At 39.8% G+C, this 21,654-nt stretch overlaps 1 protein-coding gene across 2 annotated transcripts in view; it reads left to right on the forward strand.

Annotated features, from left to right (window-relative positions):
- The first annotated feature begins 14,920 nt into the window (after positions 1 to 14,920).
- Positions 14,921 to 21,654, forward strand: part of zfhx3 (zinc finger homeobox 3) — a 133,590-nt gene continuing 126,856 nt past the window's right edge. For both annotated transcript variants that reach the window (XM_034116021.1, XM_034116014.1), the window contains exon 1: positions 14,921 to 15,311. The gene's annotated coding sequence lies outside the window, so the exon portion shown is untranslated. The remainder of the gene's footprint in view (positions 15,312 to 21,654) is intronic.

A 21,654-nucleotide genomic window follows, 5' to 3' on the forward strand; every position in this document is an offset into this window, starting at 1 on the left:
GATTCCTTTAACTTAACAATCTTTTTCAAAGCAATGTGAACAGGTTGAAATCATGCACACAAATAATGGGTATCCTGTTGGTTAAACATACTTAAAGAGGAACATGTTCCCAGTCTGGAGTCGAAGTACAGTACTGCATTTGTTCAATATATCTTGCTTCAACATCCTTTACTTAATTACTCAATCAAATGTCATGCACAGAGCCTCATCTCCCTAGTGCACCTTTTTTCAGGTTTGAAAAGCAGTCGTAGTTCAAGTCCTGCTACTACATGTCTCAGTTCTTACACATATTGTTTTTTAAACCCCAAAGCCCCACAACTCTTGTTTTGTCCCTCTTATCGTCACTAGTTTCCACTCGCCCCACCATCACTCTTGTTACTTCCAATACTTAACTTTACACTGAAGCCTTTGCCCCTGAGACCCTAGTGTTGGAAGATTAGTCCAGCCTCAACTGAAGTAGACAAACTGCAATCAATACCTGATATAAGCAGGCCGCCAGGGTCAGACGACCTTGCTTGTATGGCACCCACGGCAACCTTAGTAAAGTCCTTTATAGATTCTGGGTGACTGACCCCTGACGACCTGGGCAGATAAGGTCAGTCTGGCCAGAGTGACTTAAAGCCAAGAGGCCAGTGTCCAGTCAGTCGGGCTGTCCTATAATGAAGTGGTCAGTATTGCCTTTCTGTCACTCAGCAATTACAGCAAGAGATATGGAGCCATAGATAGGTGCTGAATGCACAAGGAGGCGGTGGCCACAGAATTACATTCACGAGGGAAAGGACCAGTAAAGTGACATGTAAACTACTCTAATATGGACTGGTAATGACTGGGAGCTAGATGGATCGAAAGGAGTCTGATAACTTCATTGGGTCCGTTTTACATGAGTGCATGCAGGCAATACTGTAAAGCTTATGGTTAAGAGCAACTTTAAAAATGTGATGATTTGCTGTAAGAATGTATTTCAAATTATACAAATTATTGTATTTCCAGATTAATTAACATATACTGTTAAAGGTAAAAGCAGTGAACATCAATTGTTTTAAAATACAGCATAATGTGTTAGGGATGATCCTAGATAATCAGTCTAGAGGGAGCCATTGATAGAAGGTGTCCCTAATGTATTAATGACACGGGTGTAACTTGTAGAGTGAGAAGTGGCCAGATTAAAAGACAAACAGACTGACATGCTGGCAGAGGTCATGCAGCCTGCACAATTACAGGCCTGTGTCTGGCACAGCGCTTCTCCCATAGCCTGTTGTGCTCCCCAACACAGGTCAGGGGCTAGGAAATCCCCAAAGCCATCCAGCTGCTGCCATCAGAGACTCGTGGCATTCTTATGTCTGCTAACTATTTAGTTGTCAGTGATTTGGTTAAGTGGAATTGACTTTTATCTGCGGTGTGCTGTGGGGCTGCCACTGGCAATACAGAATCCCCCTTCCTCAGCTCCTGTTTTAGCCTGGTGTCACATCCAGCACATTGCTATTGGCAGCTGAGCCAGGCCTAATCAATAGCCTAGGTCAGGGATGGCCCGCGGCTGTGCTGTGGGTGGGCTATTGATCCGACACACACACTCCCACAGGTCGCTCTGACAATCCGGGAAGTCTTGGTCTCGGACGGTGTGAGAGAGAGAAATGATGAGGGGCGACAAATTAACCACGCTGCTTCCTGTCTGCTGACAAAACACTGTTATGAAGATTACGTATTTATTGATTAGCAAGTAATGTACTGTATACATTATATATATATATATATATAATATAGTCTGTATTCAAGATAAAGGATCAATATTTAAATTGATATTTTAAACGGAAGCAATGCGATTCTGCAAAGATGAGCACATATAAAATCAAGACAAACGGGAACAGATCCCATCATAACCATACACACCCTCTGCCCCTGTCTTTCTTTCTGTCTGTCTGCCGCTCTCTGTTTTTTACCCATCTTTTCTCTTCTTTGCTGTGTGGATCCTGTATTGTCACTCTTTCAGACCTGTGGCCAATGAGCAAGAGTCTAGTTATTTTTGTTGCAGTTTTAAATGTTGCTCCCCAAGCCCCTTATCAGCACCACAATAAGAACTCTTGGGAACAATTAAACATGGGCTTCAACTCAAGTCTAACCACAGAGGTAAAAATAATCGCACAATGTTTCCAAATGGAAGTGGCTTCAAAAGAGCTATTCAGTTATCACAAACTGTCTGCCTCTCCCGCCTGTATTCCCTAACTAAATCTCTGTCGCTGTGGAACTATTGGAACATATGACAAGCATATTTACCCAGCTTCACAAACCAGGCCCATGTGGAATTCAAAGTCTTTTTTACATGTTTTTTTTTTATTGCTGGAATTGACAGTTGAATAAATATGTATTGTCTATGAGACTTTGTTGTCATATACGGGAGATCCTCTGCAGAACAGGCAATTATATATGCCATTACAGGAATATGTCTTGTTCTGGTTATAGGGTAAATTAAGTTCCTCCGGAAATCTCTCTCATTTCTCATTTTAGAAGTCCTCAGTGTTATGAGAAGAGAAATAACTCACAGCAGTTCATTTGCTCTTAAATTTAATCTTGCAATCATGAGAGGCTTTTTTGTAGTAATAGCATACAAATAATTATAGATTAATTTGGTTAGGTCTAAAAGCAGCTGATTAATTTTGAAGTCTTGATGGTATCTTACTGCTCTGGTTTGCTTCTCCTGAAAGACATATATTATGTGCTCAGATTTCAGAGATGGGTTACAGAAAATGCAGATGCTCTGACAGGACTGCAATGGAAATCTTTTTTTCTTTGCTTTCATGATTTCCAACTGTGTTCAAATCATGTTTCTGACATTGTTTTTCTCTCTTTGTTTTTTCTCTTTCCAGGTGATGGTTTCATCCTGACCTGTTCTTTTTGTGACCTGGGAGTCCCTAAATCCCAAACCATATAGCTTCGGAAAACCCTGGAAATACCTGGAATTCTAGGAGTATATCGCCAAAGCTTCTTAAGGTGCCCAGGCACCGGATCAATAGCTTTACACTGTCCTTTATTATTTTTGTATGTATACAAAGAAAAAGACGGAAGTCTGAACGTTAGCAATAGCCGGCGGCCATCCACCATTGCTTCGACGAACCTGCTGTGACTGAGAGGGCGTGACCTTTCTGCCTGCTGACTTCAAACAGACACTTGAAAAGAAACCCAGTCAGAGAGGCATCCGCGTGGTGGCAACTCAGACCAAAAACCCCATCAGGTAAGGCTGTGAAGTCCTTCTTGCTCCTGCTGTCCAAGCCCTAAGCCCTTTAACTTCTTCAGGCCTTTGAAGCTAACTTGTCCCCAGTCTGTGTCCCCTGCACAGTTAGCCTACCTTCAGATTTTGTGTAAAGGAAAGGCTGGCTGATAAATGCCTCGCTTTCATGCTCTGCTCACCTGTTTGTTCCTCTCGGATTAGAGGCTCTGAATATGTTGAGGTTGTTTGGTTGATAGACGCTCGCCCTGGGTTCTTCACTGGCCTCTTGCAGATTTGTCCAGTGACCAGACAGAGCTGGAGCGAATGTGCTATAAGCGTGTCTCGACATCCTCCTTAACTACTGTGCATGTCACACTTTGTGAACGTGTAAATACATGCTTTGCTTCCACATACATTGAATCTTCAGACCAATATATTCAAATTTGAAAAACAATGCCCACATTGGTTTGAACTTCTTTGTATTCAGGATTTCACTCAATCACACATACACTCAGCTGTACTATTTCTATATTCAGAAAAACTGTCAGTGATGGGATGCTTGAATGTTCCAAGACGGGGGTTCAGTTTACTAAGGGCACAAAAGTGATTTTTGAGCTGATAAAATGTCACCGCTGTTTGTGTGTGTGTTTACAGATGGATGGATGTTGTTTTTGTATGTGTGTGTGTGGTGTGTATAAGAATATATAAACGGTATGTGTTTGAATATTGTATCAGAAATGTGCAAAAATGGCACATTTATGATGCGTGCATGCGCTTTGGGCTTCATAGGTTGTGAAATGAGTATTTCCATTCAGAGAGACTTTGAAATTGATTTTGCTCGTTGTCACTTTTCCAGTTTTATTAGGGTCTGGGTTCCCAGTTATTTTGTGGAAAACTGACAACACATTTTCAGTCAGTGATTAAGACTTGATCCCAGGTTATCTGGACTATATTGAATTATTCTGCTTGATAAAGCAATCTGTGTGATTTTATTTTTCTCTGGGAATGACTTTGGAATCAAATAGCGCCGGAAATAAGATATTGAGATTAAGCTTTGAACCTGTGTGGCAAAGCATTTTATTTCCATCTTACTAAAGGTAAAACTGCTAACTTTGACTCCCCGACTACAGAGACATGTATTGTTTTTCCCCTGAAAACAGACCTAATTAAAAATAAAACAATTTTCATACAATTATATGAAAAACCTGTAATAAGAAATGACAGTGAAAGCAGCAGGACATACCGTATGAGATTAGTTATGTCGTTACGGATCAAAAGAGCTTTGTTTTGAAAGTTCAAAGTCATTTTACAAAAATTCGGGTCACTAAAATTTAGTACACAGCAGTAAGTCATTGTTTTGAGAATAAGCATGAAAGAAGAGTAAATAAAAAGATAAACAGTTTTTTTTTTCTACTGCATCTTTAAAGATTATTTTTAGTATGCGGAAAAATAGAGCACTTGAAAGCGAACCAAACAATATTCATCGTCGCTGAGCTAATTAAGGACGTGATATGAAATGTGTTTCATATAAAGTCGGGTTTAGGACTCAAAGGGTCAGCTGCCTCACAATAGGACAACGTTAATGTTGCAGGAGCCAGGAGAGGAGAGGGCTCCAGTCTGGAGGAGAGCAGCTCCCCTCCCTGGCCTGTGTGCTGATGGAGCTGCACTCCTTGCCCAGGGCTCCAGGGCTCTGACACTAGACCTTATTCTTCATGTGGGCTGCACACTGTTCTGCTGCAGTCGGGGGTTGCTCCCTTTGTGCCAGCCCTCCCCCTTTAAGAGCAAAAGACATGCATGATTTCATACATGAAAGATATATGTAATTGGACAGCAGGGCCTATGCAATACATTTACAATTCTAAACAGAATACGTTAAAACCCGTTTCCTCTGTTTCGCCCCCTTTTCTTCCTGAGGAAATGTATTTGCACAAATTCAAAAACACAAGATCAAAAAATATACAAAACACAGGTTATCATTTTTGTTACATCTCCTGTGGATGTTCAACATTCACAAACACTTACAATATATCTCACAATTCCACTTTATCAGTGTGTTGTGTAGTAACTCGCAGACAAATACAATGGATGCTGTCATGTATTACAATATATACCTGGCTGGGGGTCATCTCCGCATATGACCTTTAGTTTACTATTATAAGAGTCTTTACTTGTGATGCATCTCCTTAGATTTACATTGTTAAATTCAATACATCTAAAAGGTATATACAAATTGATTCAATAAACACGTTATTAAATCAGATTTAATCTTTACAAACCAAAAAATGCAATTCATCCCTAAAAATACAAAACATCATCTGCAGTAGAAGTTATAAAGATAACAGGTTGTGTGTTTGCTTTAAATGGTTTTTGACACTAAACAAAAGGGAATGTAATTGAATTACATTTCAAATGAACCTTTCAAAACAACTAGTATTCCCTTAATTTCAGACTGAGAATGTATCTTTATCTCTCACATTGTGCAGAAATCTGTTTTGTGTCATTAGTTGGTTTTTAAGAGGCTTCAAACAACAAGATCCTTTTCTGTTGTTTGAAACTAGACACAAGGAGCTGTTTTAAAAAGGCATCGTTGTGGCAAAATAGACCTTAAAAATAGTTAATTTATTCATGAAATCACTGCAAATTTCATTTGTAGTTCAAGGTGAACAAAAGTCCAGCTAGATGAGTTCAGATTAATGCACAAGCTGCTATGGAGTGAATGAATGTGTCTGTTATCCAATGCGCACATTTTATCCTCTAAGCTATGAAAGAGAATATAACATCTCTGTCTGTCATTTGACCACAGGGAGGGTATGACCTTTTAGAATTCAAAGACAATTTTTCACGTTGTCAACTCTTTTGCCTTTTAAGCAGCAAAATAACTTGTCTAACTAGATTATATTCAGCTGATATTGTATACATTTGTTGACATGCACTTAACTAACAATTTATTCAGTAATCATCTGACAGAATTAAAGTGGTATTAAACTGTTGCTATTTTTTTATTCACACAAGGTCAGTCTCATTAATGTGCATGCCTGTGTGTATTTTAACTCAATAAAGAGAGGACCATTGCCACTTACTGCAATAATTCACATCTATTGTAACTGTCACTAAATTGACAGACAGATTGTCAAACCAAAAAGTACAACATATGTTTAAATTATGTGTATGCTAGTTAGTATATCGGCCACAGGAACAGGATCAGCTCACTGTTTGCATGTGCTGAAATGAATCAAAAATCATTTTAGCTGGAAAGCAGGCCATGTTGGTTTCTGGTGTGAAGGTAGCAAGTATACAGGTGTCATTATTTTGAGTGTCTTGGTCGTGCCTGCTATAAAAGGCCTCTTTGTGCCGGCAATGATGGCGAAAAGCTGTGTTTCTTTGACGCCAGTATTGCAAATGTGCATGCATACATACAGTAGCAACATATCAGAGGTGAAGAGAGCTTTGGTGGATGGACTGGTGCAGGGCTCCTGGTTTAAGGTCTTAGCCCACCCCTCTTATAGTGTGTCTGGGATGCAAAAGTAAACACCTTCACTATGAACTCCCTTAACGAGCTGACACCTAAAAATGGAACAGCTCCACTAATCACTTGGTTTTATGGGCTCTAAAAACACTTATGGCTATAGGGGGAGGGGGTTACACTGAGGTATTTAGAGCACAGGGGCTAAACCAATTGATGGACAGGCAATGCTGCATGACCCCTACCCTCCCAACTCACCACCCACAGCAAATATGGGTGGGATCACCTGCCACAGAGGCCAAGATTAGGAAAGCGGATAAGGGTTAAAACATCCATAATTCTGCCTCAGTTGCTATGACGTCTAAAATAACTTCCACACAACCCCAGGTAGCTTTTGGTCCAGGGGGCTCCTTCACAGATCATATGAGGTTTCTAATGGGTTTGTTCTGTCTGTTTCTCAGATACTGCACTGTGTCTGCAACAGCAGGGCATTGTGTGGCATTGTGTGATCTGAGTTGTTTTTTTCCACACATGTAAATCCTGCATGATCCCACCCATGTCTGAATTTGTTTCTCTCACTTGTTTGAATTGCAGTCCACTGAGTGTGCGGTTGTTCAAGCGTGAATGTGTGTAGCAACTGGGTCCTTGTCACTGTCAAACATAGAAAAGTCAATGAATATGTAAAGAAAGAATGTACATTTGTATTCATTATGTAAGGCTACTCTTATCGTCATTATTATTCTTCACTATTTGTTAATCTAACGTCATTGATTTGAATGGTAAAACACATTGGGTCTGATTTATTCTCTGATTATCAGCAGTTAGGTGTATCATGTGGCTTATTTACAGCCTAATAAACGTAGCTGCTATTTGTTATTTAAAGTGTGATTTTTTTTTATTGTATTTTTTACTCTAAATTATCAGAGGACAAACTTTGAATTATTTCTGTCTTACTTGACCCAGACCATATTCTGTAGATGAATGATGTTGAGGCATCCAGAGGCTGTGTGTGTGACGCAGGATTTGGATTTGACCCCTGGCGATATCCTAGATCTGTGTGTGCCTTCTGTGTCGCTTCCACCTGTCATCTTTCATCTCGTCGTGTTGTTCGGGGGCTCTTCTTCACATCAAAGAAAATTACTCTCTTTAACGTTGTTATTATTGAAGTGCAGATGCAGTGAGCACGAAGTGGTATTTGAACGGGTTCGGCATTGTGGGGATCCGCGATTCCTCCCCCGTTCTTTTTGGGTCGGTTTAGCACCAGCGAGTGTTTCTGTTGCCTGAAGTGGTCATATGGCTCTGATTTGGGTTCCCTTGGTTTCAGTGAGCCTCTCTCAAAGCGCGTAAAACCTCACGAGTCGCGCCTGTCTCACACCCAGTCAGTTAGCAGCTCTCAGCATTTCTCCAATATTTTGTGTATCCACGATCTGAAGTGTGCATTATCAGAAGGCCTGGTCTGTGCTTTTATTATTTTAAATTGAGTTCATTTAAAGGTGTATTTGCCCCTATATAATTAAGAAAATGCATATGTATTACACAATTCCGCGTGATATGATATGATGCATATTGCAATACCGTGGTTAAATTCCAGATTGTTTACCCATGCCTCTATATTGTTGTTTTATCACTATTTATTTTTATTTTTTCGCATTTTATCAGAGTGTTTCAGAGTGTGTTGAGCTATTCGCAAGCTTGAAATCTATATATCGATGCACTTGAGATCTGACAGCTATTCAGCAGGAAAACTACTAAGGCTTCTTCTTTTTGAACATAAAAAAACAAACAAATTAATTATTACAGATCGTTGTAATTATTACATTCTCTCATACTGTATATCATTATATGAATAAGTATGAAAAACATCTATTTGAGATTGATTTTCTTACTAAAATGTTTGAACCAGAAGCTCGTTGGCAGGCTCGCGTACCGTTTTGTTTTATGTCGTTTGTGTGTATGTGTGTTTGTTAAATTGTCTTATACGGAGACATGTTTACCTTGCCCTTCCGTTATAATGATTAAATTAAAAAAATACACAATGATGTAAAAAAACAACAACAAACAAACAATAATAATCCTGTGAAATAAATATGTCTTTCTTTTTATCTAGTTTTAAAATGTAATGCGACAACCTGATCTCCCAGCACCCCCCTTATACACACACACGCGCACACACACACTCACACTCACACTCACACACACACACACACACACACACACACACACACACACACACACACACACACACACACACACACACACAGGGAGGGAGGGAGGAAGTCAGAAAGAGAGAGCGACGCTCGTTTTTTTTTGTTTTTTTTTCTGGGGGGGGGGTGCATGGTGTGTGAGAGTGTTCTTTTATTCATTTTGTATCACAGTGGTCAGTATGAAATGATCTGGACAATTGAGAAAAGTCAGCAACCATCGGACATTTTGGATGCTCACGACGTTTTTCAAATATTGACAGACATCAGATTTGTATTTATTACGTGTTAACATGTCTATTTTTCTAAAATTCAAACGTCCAAACTGTTTTTGAATAATGCAGTGATCATTAATAAGGTAGTAGGCTACTGGCAGGACGAGTGAATGGATGTGGAATTGATATGCCTCCTTGTTTCTCATGTAAATGAGGCAGGCTGACCAGACGTCCGCTTGTCGTTTTTTTTAATTTTGTATTCCCAACTCTAAAATCACAACAGCAGCACCAAAAATCAGGTCCTGGTTTTCACTTCCAACTGCTCTCAGAAATATGTCACGGTTGATCCTGTGTTGCAAACGATCCTACATAACCATGTAGGCTATTCAACATTTCCAAATTTTCGCTAGAAATATTTGAATCTCAGGATGCAGTGCAATGTGTACAAAAAACCAACAAGAAGATGATAACTTTTTATTTCAAGAGTATTTATTCTTCAAACCAAACCAAAAAGGAAATTAAACGTATGCCTATAAACAAGCAGCCTTAGAGTAAAACATCTGAAAAAAAGAGGCCTACAGAACATCTGAAACGAAACAAACAAACAAATTAGCAACAACTGAAATAATACACCAACACATATGCTATACAAAATACCATTTTTAAAACGTTTAAACAAAAATATCTACTAATATGGACAGTACACCCTTCAAAAAAACTGAAGGCAGATGTTTACTGCTGGATACATTTCTGTATTTATAATCAAGTTAAAACAAGTTGAATGATAAATAACTGATTTGGCATAATAAAGGAAAGATAACGTTAAACAACAGCAATTACAATTACACACGTTGCATTTCAGTTTTATACAGAAAGCTACACACAAATGTCACCACACTGAGTTGTATTCACTTCAAGAAGATTCTCCGTATGCCAAACATGACACAAGGTTTTTTTTTTTTTTAAAAGGGAATCTAATCCACAGCCGGATGCAGTTTTAGAATATGTGCAAATACTGCTTTAGAAAATAAAGTCGAAGAAATAAAATGCATATAAGTATTTGCACAAAAAACATGTGTTTCCTTTCCACCAGGGACATAATGCTTTACCCATGATGGTAATGGTGGAAAGTCATCTGGAGTATAAAATATCCTGCATCTACAATCAAACACAACTTATAACCACTCAAATAAAGTTAATCTTGAATGAAATATACACATTTAATACAATAAAAAAAAAATGGTGTATACATTTTGACATTAAATATGCAGATGTATGCAGAACGCTCCGCTAATAAGGCCAAGTCCAAGTTTGATCTGTGCTGGGCTTTTGCCTTTCTAACTCCCATGATCAGTATCAAGAAATATAACAGTTTCGGACCGTGTAAGACCAGCTATTTTGGTAAAATGTTTATCTGAAATGTTTGTGATTTTCGCCTTTGATTGTCTGCGTCTAATTCGACCCAGCAACATCCCGACCGGGTATAGATTTACATCATTCATATGGGAGGCAGTTTAATATGGTAGATGGAAAGGCAAATGTGCGCTTTTGCAAAGACTGCAAAGACCAGCTGGTCCGCAGGCGCTTGGCTCCTGTAAAGGAGTTGATGCGCTGCTTGATCCCAGTGGTCAGGCTGAACATAAGAGGGCGCTCCCATTGCACCTGGCTGCGCTGCCCTATCCACCCTGCACACATGGAGAGCCGGACACCAGGCTCCCATATGTGCAACGTGGTAAACAGTGCAGCCTCAACTGCTTCATTCTGTCGAGGATCATAAAAAACAAATTTGAAAATAAGTACAGCATATACATATTTTCATAAAAAAATCTAATTGAGCGTTTTTTCATACCAAGATGTATGCTACACGTTACTGTTATACTGATATGCTATTAATTAAAGTCATTTCAAAAAATGTTATGTGCATCATCTCTATTTCACAAAATAGTCTAAACTGAGTTAAGAAGGGGTTTGCCCTGCATATAAAAATGTGGCTCCTGACTATTTTCAGCCAATCTGAGAATCTAACCTACAGACCCTACTATTTTGCTTTCATCAACATCAACACTAAAGTAAAATAACAATGTATTTTTCATTTCATCACCATTAAAATAAACACAGCGTTTTGTGTCCCACGTTGAGGTTCCAGTCTACACTATTATTTAGAAATATTTTATAGCATAATATGAATGACACCCTCTTTGTTAATATTGCAGTCTGTAAGACTTTTAAATCGCCAAATACTTCGGAATGTAATGGTCGTTATCTCTTTATAAAGTTATAGGCATTTCTCCACTGCAGGTTTTTATCTTTACTCTGTTTCCCTTTGTGCTTTGTCTGAGATTGCGAAAGCTGATGCATAAAATAACTAAACGTTTTTTTTTGGTTTTGATTTTTGTATATATTTGAAGACTTAATCAAATAACTTAAAACGACATGTTATGCACACGGGTGTGCATAACCCCATCACAAAACAACGCTCAAAACGATTATGGGCTTTGCCCTCTGTCTGAATGTTTTGTTCCTTGCAGTTCTGGTGGTGGTCAAGCACTTTCATGTGCCACACATCTAGTAAGCATTCTGAATTTTAAGCTACTCTGCCTTTCTTTGTCATATCCACGGGCTGTCATAGCCACAGGTTGTGTTGAATTTGCAATGCCACTCATCGATGTATGCCTATTGAGGCTGGCACGTGGACAGTTATCCTTCCCACAGAGAGGCGCAATTGAACGCTAGTAACACAAAAGCTTCAGACCCTGTCAGTCCCCCCTTTTCCCCTTTCAGTGATGCATAGGCCCTAAAAGCATCAAGGCCTCCGTCTGGCTGGTGTTCTTTTGATTTAGCTTACACCGTAGCCTACTCAATATGGTCACTGAAGGAGTAATGTCAATCAGGCCTTTGCATACATTTGTAAACTGAAGTTTGCATTGTTAGGCTTTAGGCGACTGACTGGCTCAAAGCTGCCTACTACAAGCCTCAAATTACACCATAGTCTTTTATTATCTCGTAGCCCCTTTAACTCCGCTCGCACGCTATTTTCAACCTATTCATTTTTACAATCTCTCCTTCCCGAGAGAGCAGACACGCACAAATCCTCGAGATTCCTGTAGTCTGTTTCTCACACTGCAAAAATGTGAGCTGTTCGACGGGGCAATGCATTTTTCTTGTTTTTCTGAGAGAGACATGCCACACAGCAGATGCTACATTGCTTAAAAACAGGTATCAGTGCCTGCCTCGGCTTAAGGATGGCAAGTGCTGAGGAAATGCCGTGTTACAGCACACTATATATTCTAGCAGGGAGCGATGGGGGGAGAGAGAGAGAGAGTGTGATTGTGAGATGGGGAGTTGGGTCTTGGTCATATGCTAGGCTACGATATATAAGTTTGATTTTCATAGGCTCTTCTAATAGATATATGCTATTGGATCTATGAAAACACCGCGTCCCGTGGAGGTTTCATAACCTTTCTAACCCTTAAGCCAAAAGGCCTTTGGAAAATATAGAATATATAGCCTACTTTATATTTCATCAGCAATCGTCACCACTACAACAACACGAACTGCTTAACATAGGCTATCCGTTGTGTGCAATCTTAAGAAATAAAAACACGCGTTATATTTATCTGTGCCATGTATTTCTATCCAATACGCGTCTGGAAAAATAAATATCTAAGGACGTTTTATTAACCCAGTTATGGCTTATCTCTTATGCACCGTTGTATTATGGCCACTTCAAGCTCTAAAGCATGTTTGGACAATGTTTGAATTCGACTATAGGTGCCGTTTAACTATTAACTCTGTATCGGAATTCACTATATAGGCGCAGCCTATCAAATCCGTATTGTTTCAATAAACATGGCACGTTATGTGATCAGTGAGAGCAGCTACTTGCATTCGGTGGACCAGGACTCTTTATGGAACTGTTTGCACAGAAAGTGTGCTTACTGAGAGTGAGGGATTGTCCATTTCCTCGGAGAATCAACAATAAAATTATCATAACAAAGAGCACTGAGAGACTCAAAGGTTGATTTCTGCAATACAATCTTTCATTCGGAGGAAATGAGAGGACATCAGTTACAGAGGCGAAGTGCTTTACGGGAAGATTTTTGAGAAAGAAACAAACGAGAGAACCTCAAAAATTGTTGGTATTGATCATAAAGCCTTTCAGAAATTCAGGATCAGGAGAGATCAAAATGAGACAAGGCACTGACCATCTGGACTCCTTGTCAACATATCAGTATAACTATAGAGCAAAATGAATGAACTGAGGCCGGAGCTGACCAAACACCATACCACTCACCCACCTTGTCACACATTTATAGTGTTATTATTATTTAAAAGAACCAACACTCATTGACAACGTGTTCCCAGCGGTTTCGTAATAGATGTCACGATAACCTGTTCCCCCGTCATCCCACTGTGTCACATATATAAGCTTTGCACTGCTGTGCAGAACTATAAACCTGTTTATATTTCCTAACCACCCGCGACTCAAATTTAAATAAATTGTCACACCCATATAGGATACAATTGGTCTTAAACAAGTATTTAAAAAAAAAAGAGCTAGACTTGTTTGCATACTGTAATGATACAAAGCAGCTCTTATAAGTTTAATAATTTCACTCGAAAAATACTAAAACATTTGTGCTGTGAATGATCTCACATCATTGAATCAATTCGTTTATTTTATATTATAATTGTGTTATAAAGTATACACTGCATTTAAAGTTACAGTGTCAAAACGACACGTCTTGCATCTCATCTCCGTCATACTATCATGTCATATTTTATAAAGCTGAATTTCACTTTTTCAAATGTAGTTTTGAGTCTTAATTGTATTCTTTCATTCAAATTAATCCATGCATTTACACAGTAATATGAGTTTAGGAACACACATTGCTCTAAGTTTTATTCAAGTAATTTTGAGCATTCTTCTTTAAACCTACCATCGTTAACTTATAATATTTGTATGAAATGTAAAGCTGTAAATAAGCTGGGGTTCACTATATGATGTGTAAAGATTGAATTGCTTCAAGTTTATCAAAGTTAACATTTTGAAGCTTCGCATTGTCAACTTCTGTCTCTGAGCAAGTGGTATTTCTCTCAATGCTTAAAATGTATATTTACAAAAACAAATACAGTTTTAGCTGTGATAATATCCAGGTATACTGTATTTACGATAACCCCTGTTTATTACTGATTACAGTAGGCTACATCGAGTGCACATGTAGACATCGCTTTATACATGCTTTAATTGTTTGGCAAGTGTTTGTTTAAGTTGTTTGCAAATACGATCATTGCTTACACTTTAACAAGTGCACTATCCTAAAGAATAGAATGTTTCCAGTGTAATCACTAGCCGCCGTAACTCAGTTATGTATTTCAATAAGTTGTTCAAACAGACTGTAAACTAAATGTAGTAACCGTCCTGTGCAGCTTTGGAACGGCTAAAATGACAGACTTAGGTTGAAAGAGACAGAATAAAATAAAGCATGATCGCTTATGTACTTAAAGTTGCCAAAGCATATGCAAATATTGTATTTAAAAAGGCAAAAACCGGGACAAAAACGTTTGAAAAAGTCGAAAAAGAGCGGAGAAAAAGCTGTGCATGTAGCGTCGGGCATTGCCTGCTGCGGCTGCCTGCTTCAGTATTAACTTTCACTGTCTTCCGTCTAATCAAACTCTTACTTTCCGCTGTTCTTAATTCCATATTTTCAATTCCTGATCATTACTTTCCTCTTTTTTTACTTGTATCTATCCATCCCTCCCTCCCTCCTCTTTCTCCCTCCCTCCCTCCCTCTCTCTCCCGAGCTCTCTCCTTTGCTGAATCTTATTGATCCAGAAGGCGGCTAATTAGCCCTTCCCTTCGTGCCTGTGTAATGAAGCACATGCGCACTGAATTAATCACAGCCATTTTTTGCAGGAAACTAATTAGCAGGAATAAAGATCCAAAGAGTTTTTTCTTTTCAATCATCAGATCTCACTTTCACCTCTTCCTCGCTCCCTCTAACACAAGACTCATCGCCTGCTTTGCATCCAAATTATTTTTATATTGCCTTTAACAACTAATAGTAGGCTACCTACTTCGGTTTTTTACACTCCGCAACAACAATGATCTTTCTTTTGCCACCCTAAGCGCAAACTGACCAAAAGGGGACTGCCTTGATGGGATCTTTAGCTAAATCATCTCAATACTGGATTAAAAAGCGAGGATCACAAAGCGGCAGCGAGAAATTGTAAGTTTCAACTTTGCGTTTGTCTCTTTTCCTCTCTGTTTCCACGATCCTATTCTTTTCGCTGTAGACTTATCTGAATCTGTTTTCCTATCTGTTCGTAGTTTACGCTACGTGTAGCGAAGCTGGTTTTTCTCACATTGTGAGAAATGACTGGCGATCACAAGTTCATTTCATGCAAGTAGTTTGTTTTATTCTCGATTTTATTCGTATCGTTACCTGTGTTTACATCAGCGTTCGTCCTCTCCTCCTCATGAATGGAAGATAAGAAATGGGCAAGACAGCGATCCTCTCCAAGCAGTTGACCGTAGAAAAACACGGTTTTAAAACAGATATGTGCATTTCGGTGGGATCAGGAACAGGTATAAAGGGCTTATGGGTGTCAAGAAACGTGTTTTAAGGCACAGATGCAATAAGAAAAGGGGTTGTGTTGAGCGGACGAAGGACAGCGGCAGCTCCACATGAGCGCAGCCCAGAAAAGGAGCTCCAAGTCCAGCCTGTGGGTCCGTGTGCGTCCGGCGAAAGGGACCATCTCTCGCTTTCTTATTTTTACAGATTTGACACTTGCCACATCCAAGGGTTTGCAGCACCGTCGTATGCTTTAAAATCCTCTTCTGGATAAACACATTTGTGTTCTTCTTCGATACGTCTCTCTGTGAAATGTGCAATCCCTCCGCCCTGTCTTAGTTCCTCAAGCTACACTTTTCCCCTTTACCCCACTTTGTCCATCTTGTCTTTTTATTTTTCATCGCTGTTTGGCTCTTTTGAAGCGTTGTTTTTAAGTCGATTCTCGCTCATTCCCTGACGAAGTCACATGCAAATCGATCGACATGTGTGTATGTGTGCGTGCGTGCGCGAATGGGCTCGTGTTTTGCGAGCGTGTGTGTGTTGTGTGAATGTGTGTGTTGAGATGAACGAAGCCCCGGGTCTCCTTCATGACAAGAGCGGATCAGCAGGACCTTGTACACGGACAGCCCGAGAGTCTGAGCTGCGTTTCAGAGAACAGACATGTGGTTTAGGGAAGACATAGGGCAGGCTGGAGCTGCTGCTGCCTCCAACTACTTGGCTACCGTATCTGACTTTCAGGAGAACATTTTTTTCCCCGAGAAATGCTGGCCGGAATGAAAACAAAACATTGCCCTATTAGTCTGACCTTAAGCAGCCATAATCATTCCAAAGTTACTGCCGGAAACTTAAAGTACGGTCCAAGCTAAACCTATAGGTCACTGCATGCATTTAGTAGCCGCTTAGCCAGTTAACATTGGCAGGATTTCTTTTTTGTGTGCAAGTTAAACAAGACATCTTTCTCTTACCCAAAATAGAATAGTCTGTACTCTCGGAGGAAAATATAATAGCAGCCTTACTAAACTGGATGGGCCTTTTCCAAATAAAATACACAGTTTAACTGCCTATGATTACATTATGACCAACCTCGCCGAAAAATGGATCTGATCGGAAAAATAAATAAAACGGAAATGCAATTGTTATCTTGACGATTAGGTGTATTTTCAAGCTCCATTAATGTGATTAAAAAATAGCATTTGGTTTCGGATGTGATGGAGCTATATAGCCAGAAAAAGCTGCGAGAATGATACACCAGCCTCGGATATTTTTAGCGACATAGAGACGGGAAAAGAAAGAAGAAGAAGAAGAGGTTTTGCGAGCGAGCAGTGGCAAGGATATGTGTTCCATTGGGGGAAACAGAAAGCAGAAAGGGGGGTGGGAAACTGTGTGTGTGGGTGTGGGGTGGGGGGTGTAGGTCAGACAGCAAGGAACAGGGGGAACAGGGGGAACAGGGGTCATGGAGTGAGTGCAGAGATAAAAAGGAAAGAGAGGAAACCCCGCGCAAACAGCCGAGGGACGATGGTGAGAGAGTGGGTCTCGCTTGGAGAAAAAAGGGTGATGGTATAGTTGTTGGTATGTTTTGGGAGCCACACAAAGCACTTGTGGTCGTCAGCATCTGCTGGATTACGACTTTGGCTTTAGTTTAGGATGAGAGCAACAAAAAACAACTGGTAACAGGTTTAATAAAACAAAACGTTAAGGCTTTCATGGAGAGAAAGGAAAAGGGGGGCTGAGGGCAGGAGGGGGTTGGGTGGAGGGGTCAAATAGCCATGGGCCATAGAGGAGGAATCAGGGGAAGAGGTCAGATAAACAGAATCCTACCTTTCAGTCTGGAGAGGAACAGACGGGAAGAGATTAGCACTGGGGGGAAAAGGGTTGATTAATTTATAGCAGTTATAAAATTAATATTTGTCTCCTTCGTCTTTTCGTATTGCTTTGGTATGTTTACCCCAGTATTATTTGTGTGCGTCTAAGACAGCACATTGTATGTGTTTGGATTCCAGTGATTAGAAACTCAAAGGTGTTGTAGTGTATAGGGCAGGTATAGGCTGCTGTGCGAGAACTCGAGTGATCTCTCTTCCTCCCCTATCTGACAGTAACACTCCTCTCCTCTTCCTCCTCCTCCCTCTCTCTCCGTCTTCTGTTACAAAACAAAGACAGCAGAAATGTTTACTGTCATCTTACCTGTCTGCTTTTCCTGGCTTGTCTCATCATCATATTTATGTTTAATTATTACAGTTCCTGGCATTGGTATAGGAATGTCATTGGGTTTATTTTATATGTATTCTATTTCAAATGTGTGTTTGTCAGACGCTGTGTTCGGTGTAGCTAACTAATATCTCATCCTTATCCTTGACTGTGATATTGGAAGTATTGTGCTTGTGAGAACTGTGAGCTGCCACCAGATTGATGGTTTTACCACAGACAGTGTTTTTGTGAAAGCTAATTGAAAATAGGCAATTTTAATTTTTAGCTCATTACTTGGGATCAGAGTTGTTTTTTCAATGTTTTTAAATGTTTTCAAGAAGGTAGGATTCTTCTTTTAAATTTGATTTTGAATGAATGAATATTAATAAAGGCACATGTGCAGATACCATAACTGAAGAAAAACTGTAAAACAGGATATTACTCTGTTAAAAATAAATAAGAAATACTGTCATGCAGATATTTCACACATCTTAATTATACTAATTAATTTCATTAGAATTAGTTTGAATTTATTTGTAATTGCTCTATATCTTTGTGATATCGTGCAACTGTTTTTAACCAGCACACATAGGGTTATAAAACCATAATAAATTGTAAGCATGTTATTTGAAAGTGGAACATGGAAAAAAATCCTTTGTCTAAGATAACACAGCTTAGTTTATTTGTGACGATGGTGCTGTGCATTTAGTAATAGAAAATGCTTCTAGTTATATGACAAACAATGCAAGTACATATCTGCAGGAATTGATATGTGTGTGTTGCTGCTGTTTCAATGGTTCTTCGTATCATGAAAAAAACATTTGGTGTTGTTATGCTGTGATTTGACCAGATTTTTAACTGTACTTGCCATTGATCGTGCACAGCAGCAAAACGGCTGTCCACTGTTTACCTTTGGCCTCCCTCTATTACCATACTCAATGACAGGTATATTCAGAGTATTCAGATGTGATTGGACTGCATGAGCAGGGGTAGCGCTTTCAGTCGGGGAAATTAGATAAAGGGAGTAGTCGTCATGGATAGGCTTGTTTCATGGTTTGGGGGTAACACAGAGAAAGGGGAGACAGCGCCTCTGGCTGTCATAACCCCTTCTCCTCCTCTCACTGTTCCTCTCTCTCTCTCTCTCTCTCTCTCTCTCTCTCTCTCGCTCTCTGTCACCCCCCCCCTTCTCCATCTCCATTCTCAATGTGTCTCTGCATAGCTCCCTCTTTAACTACAACCTTACTGTGCACGGGCATTGGCTCCGTGGGGGAGCTCGTTGCCATGTTATCGGTTGAAGAGAGCCCTCTTTGGGTTACTTGTAGGCTAAGGCCGTACATGGGAGATTCATCACAATTTAAGTGTGTTTGCTATAGGAAGTCTATACACACAGAACAATTAAATCCATCTTATTATGTTATAATGCTCTGATTGACTGAAGTGGAATATTGAAAAAGAATGTGTCTTTTAGGAATGTAACATTTGAAATGCTATAATTATTATTTGTATTATTATTATTATTATTATTATTATTATTAACATATATTGTATTTTAGTAAAACCTCTGCTTCTTGAGAGACAGAGCACTATAGATATGAAGGTCTACCTTTGTGTGGATGCGTCTTCACTGAAATAAGAGAAGAATGTCAAGTGGCAGCATTTACTTTATGGACATATGTATATGAAGGAAGTGGACACAGATGATGGCTTTGAGTCTGATGTGTGGTTTTGAATATGCAAGGTCGTGCAGCAACAACCAGTTCTTCCAGTTGTCCTGCTGCCGAGGCCAGTGTACATGTCATGCTGTCATAAAGGAGCAGGCGGGGGGCGGGATCTCGGCTCAGCACAGGGGTGAGCGAGAGAGTGGAAAGGAGGAAAGGCAGAGATGACTGTCATGCTCAGGTGTGTGTGTTTGTGTGTGTGTACATGCATGCTTGTGTTGTGTCTAAATGCTGTACATAATCCCTAATCTACCAGCTCCAAGTGTCCATATGACTCCTTTTTATCCATAGAGAGTATTTTCTCTCTTGAGCTTTCCTTCAATGTCATCCTTTTATCTTTTGAAAGTGAAATTTGCCGAGATTTTTGTTGTTTGCTCTTTCACAATATGTTATCGTGTTAACAATCTTGGTTAAATCATTGTGGTAGGCAACATTTATGACTGAGAAGATGCGTTTGTTTTTCTGCATGTGTCTGTGTGTGTATTCTGGCATGATGAAAAATATGTGTAAGGTTTCACGTCAAGGCCGTGTTATACACTTTTTATTTCTATACTTATTATTTTGTATTAATTCTGAACTGCTTTAAAAAATGTAAACCAGGGTTAAAATTCAGACACATCACACACAATGTTGTGCTGATAATCTTGTAAATATGGGATCAAATACAAATAAATAAAACATTTTCCATTCAGTAATATGATTGAAAGCAAAGAATGGCTTCTATTTTGAATTCCCTTTAGTGAAGGAAATGTACATGCTGTCATAGAATAGAGCACAATAATATGTGATACAATTTTACACACATTTGTATTGCATTTGAACAGATAGGTGTGTGTGTGTGTGTGTGTGTGTGTGTGTGTGTGTGTGTGTGTGTGTGTGTGTGTGTGTGTGTGTGTGGTGTGTGTGTGTGTGTGTGTGTGTGTGTGTGTGTGTGTGTGTGTGTGTGTGTGTGTGTGTGTGTGTGTGTGTGTGTGTGTGTGTGTGTACGGTGTGTGGCATAGTGGTTATAATATCCTATTTGGGGCAGCAGCAGCAGCTAGCTCTAGTGTTCAGGGATGGGAGGAACAACGGTTTACGTGTCTGTATGGGCTACATATGCCTACACACGGGCGAGGCAGGGATGACAGGGACCACTCCAAGGGCTGCAAAATTAAACTGAGCTGCACCCCAGCCCCCCCATAAGCCCACCCCTCTCCTGGACCCTGGAGGCCAGCATTCCACCCTCCGCACTGGCGCTTATCATCACAAAGGACAGAATGCATAAAACATGGAGGACGCTTAGACAGGTCGCCTTTCTCTCCCCACACTGAGCCCTGGAACAATACATGGGCCCCTCTGGCCTGTGACTCTGACGACACACACGCCGTCTTTTTATCCTCCCCTATTTCTTTGTCATCCTCTTCCTCTTCCTCTATGTTACTGTGCTCCGTGGAGTGATAACTGCCCTCGCATTGTTTATCTGTGTCTGTGAAATCTGCATTGTGTAGATGAAATGTAAGTCGTTGCGTGTGTGTGTGTGGGTTGGTGTGTGTAAGTCTGTGTGTGAAAGAGAGTGATGGTTTAAAATATTGACAGTGCATCAGTCGCATAGCTCCTGCCTCATGTTACATATGATTTATTGTACTACATATTTTTAACATTAAGTATTATACAATTTAAATAAAAATGAAGACATTACATACTCAGACAGAGAGGATAAATGTGTTTTTATACAACAAATTACAATTAGTATGAAATAAGACATGATCAAATGCAGTGTGTTGATCTGTGTAATTTTTCCCTGTCACTAATTTACAGCCAGGTCACACGATGATGCAACATCTCGGCTTGTACTCGCACCAAATACAGTGTGTGTTTGTATAGTCAAGCTATCAGCTTCACCGCTTTTCTGTCGGTCAGTGGGCTTGGGCTTGTTTGAAAGGCAAGATAAAGAGCTATGTGAAAGTGATATGAACATTATGCTGCTATAGACTCCATAACTCCCTTTCTCGATTCTACTTATTCTCCATTTGATGCTCGAAAGACATGCTTAGTATTAACTCTGGGGCATGGGATAGACAGATTGATGGTGTTTGACAGTACATTTTCTGATTCAT

The sequence above is a fragment of the Trematomus bernacchii genome, unplaced genomic scaffold, assembly GCF_902827165.1.
Source record: "Trematomus bernacchii unplaced genomic scaffold, fTreBer1.1, whole genome shotgun sequence".
Lineage (NCBI taxonomy): Eukaryota > Metazoa > Chordata > Actinopteri > Perciformes > Nototheniidae > Trematomus > Trematomus bernacchii.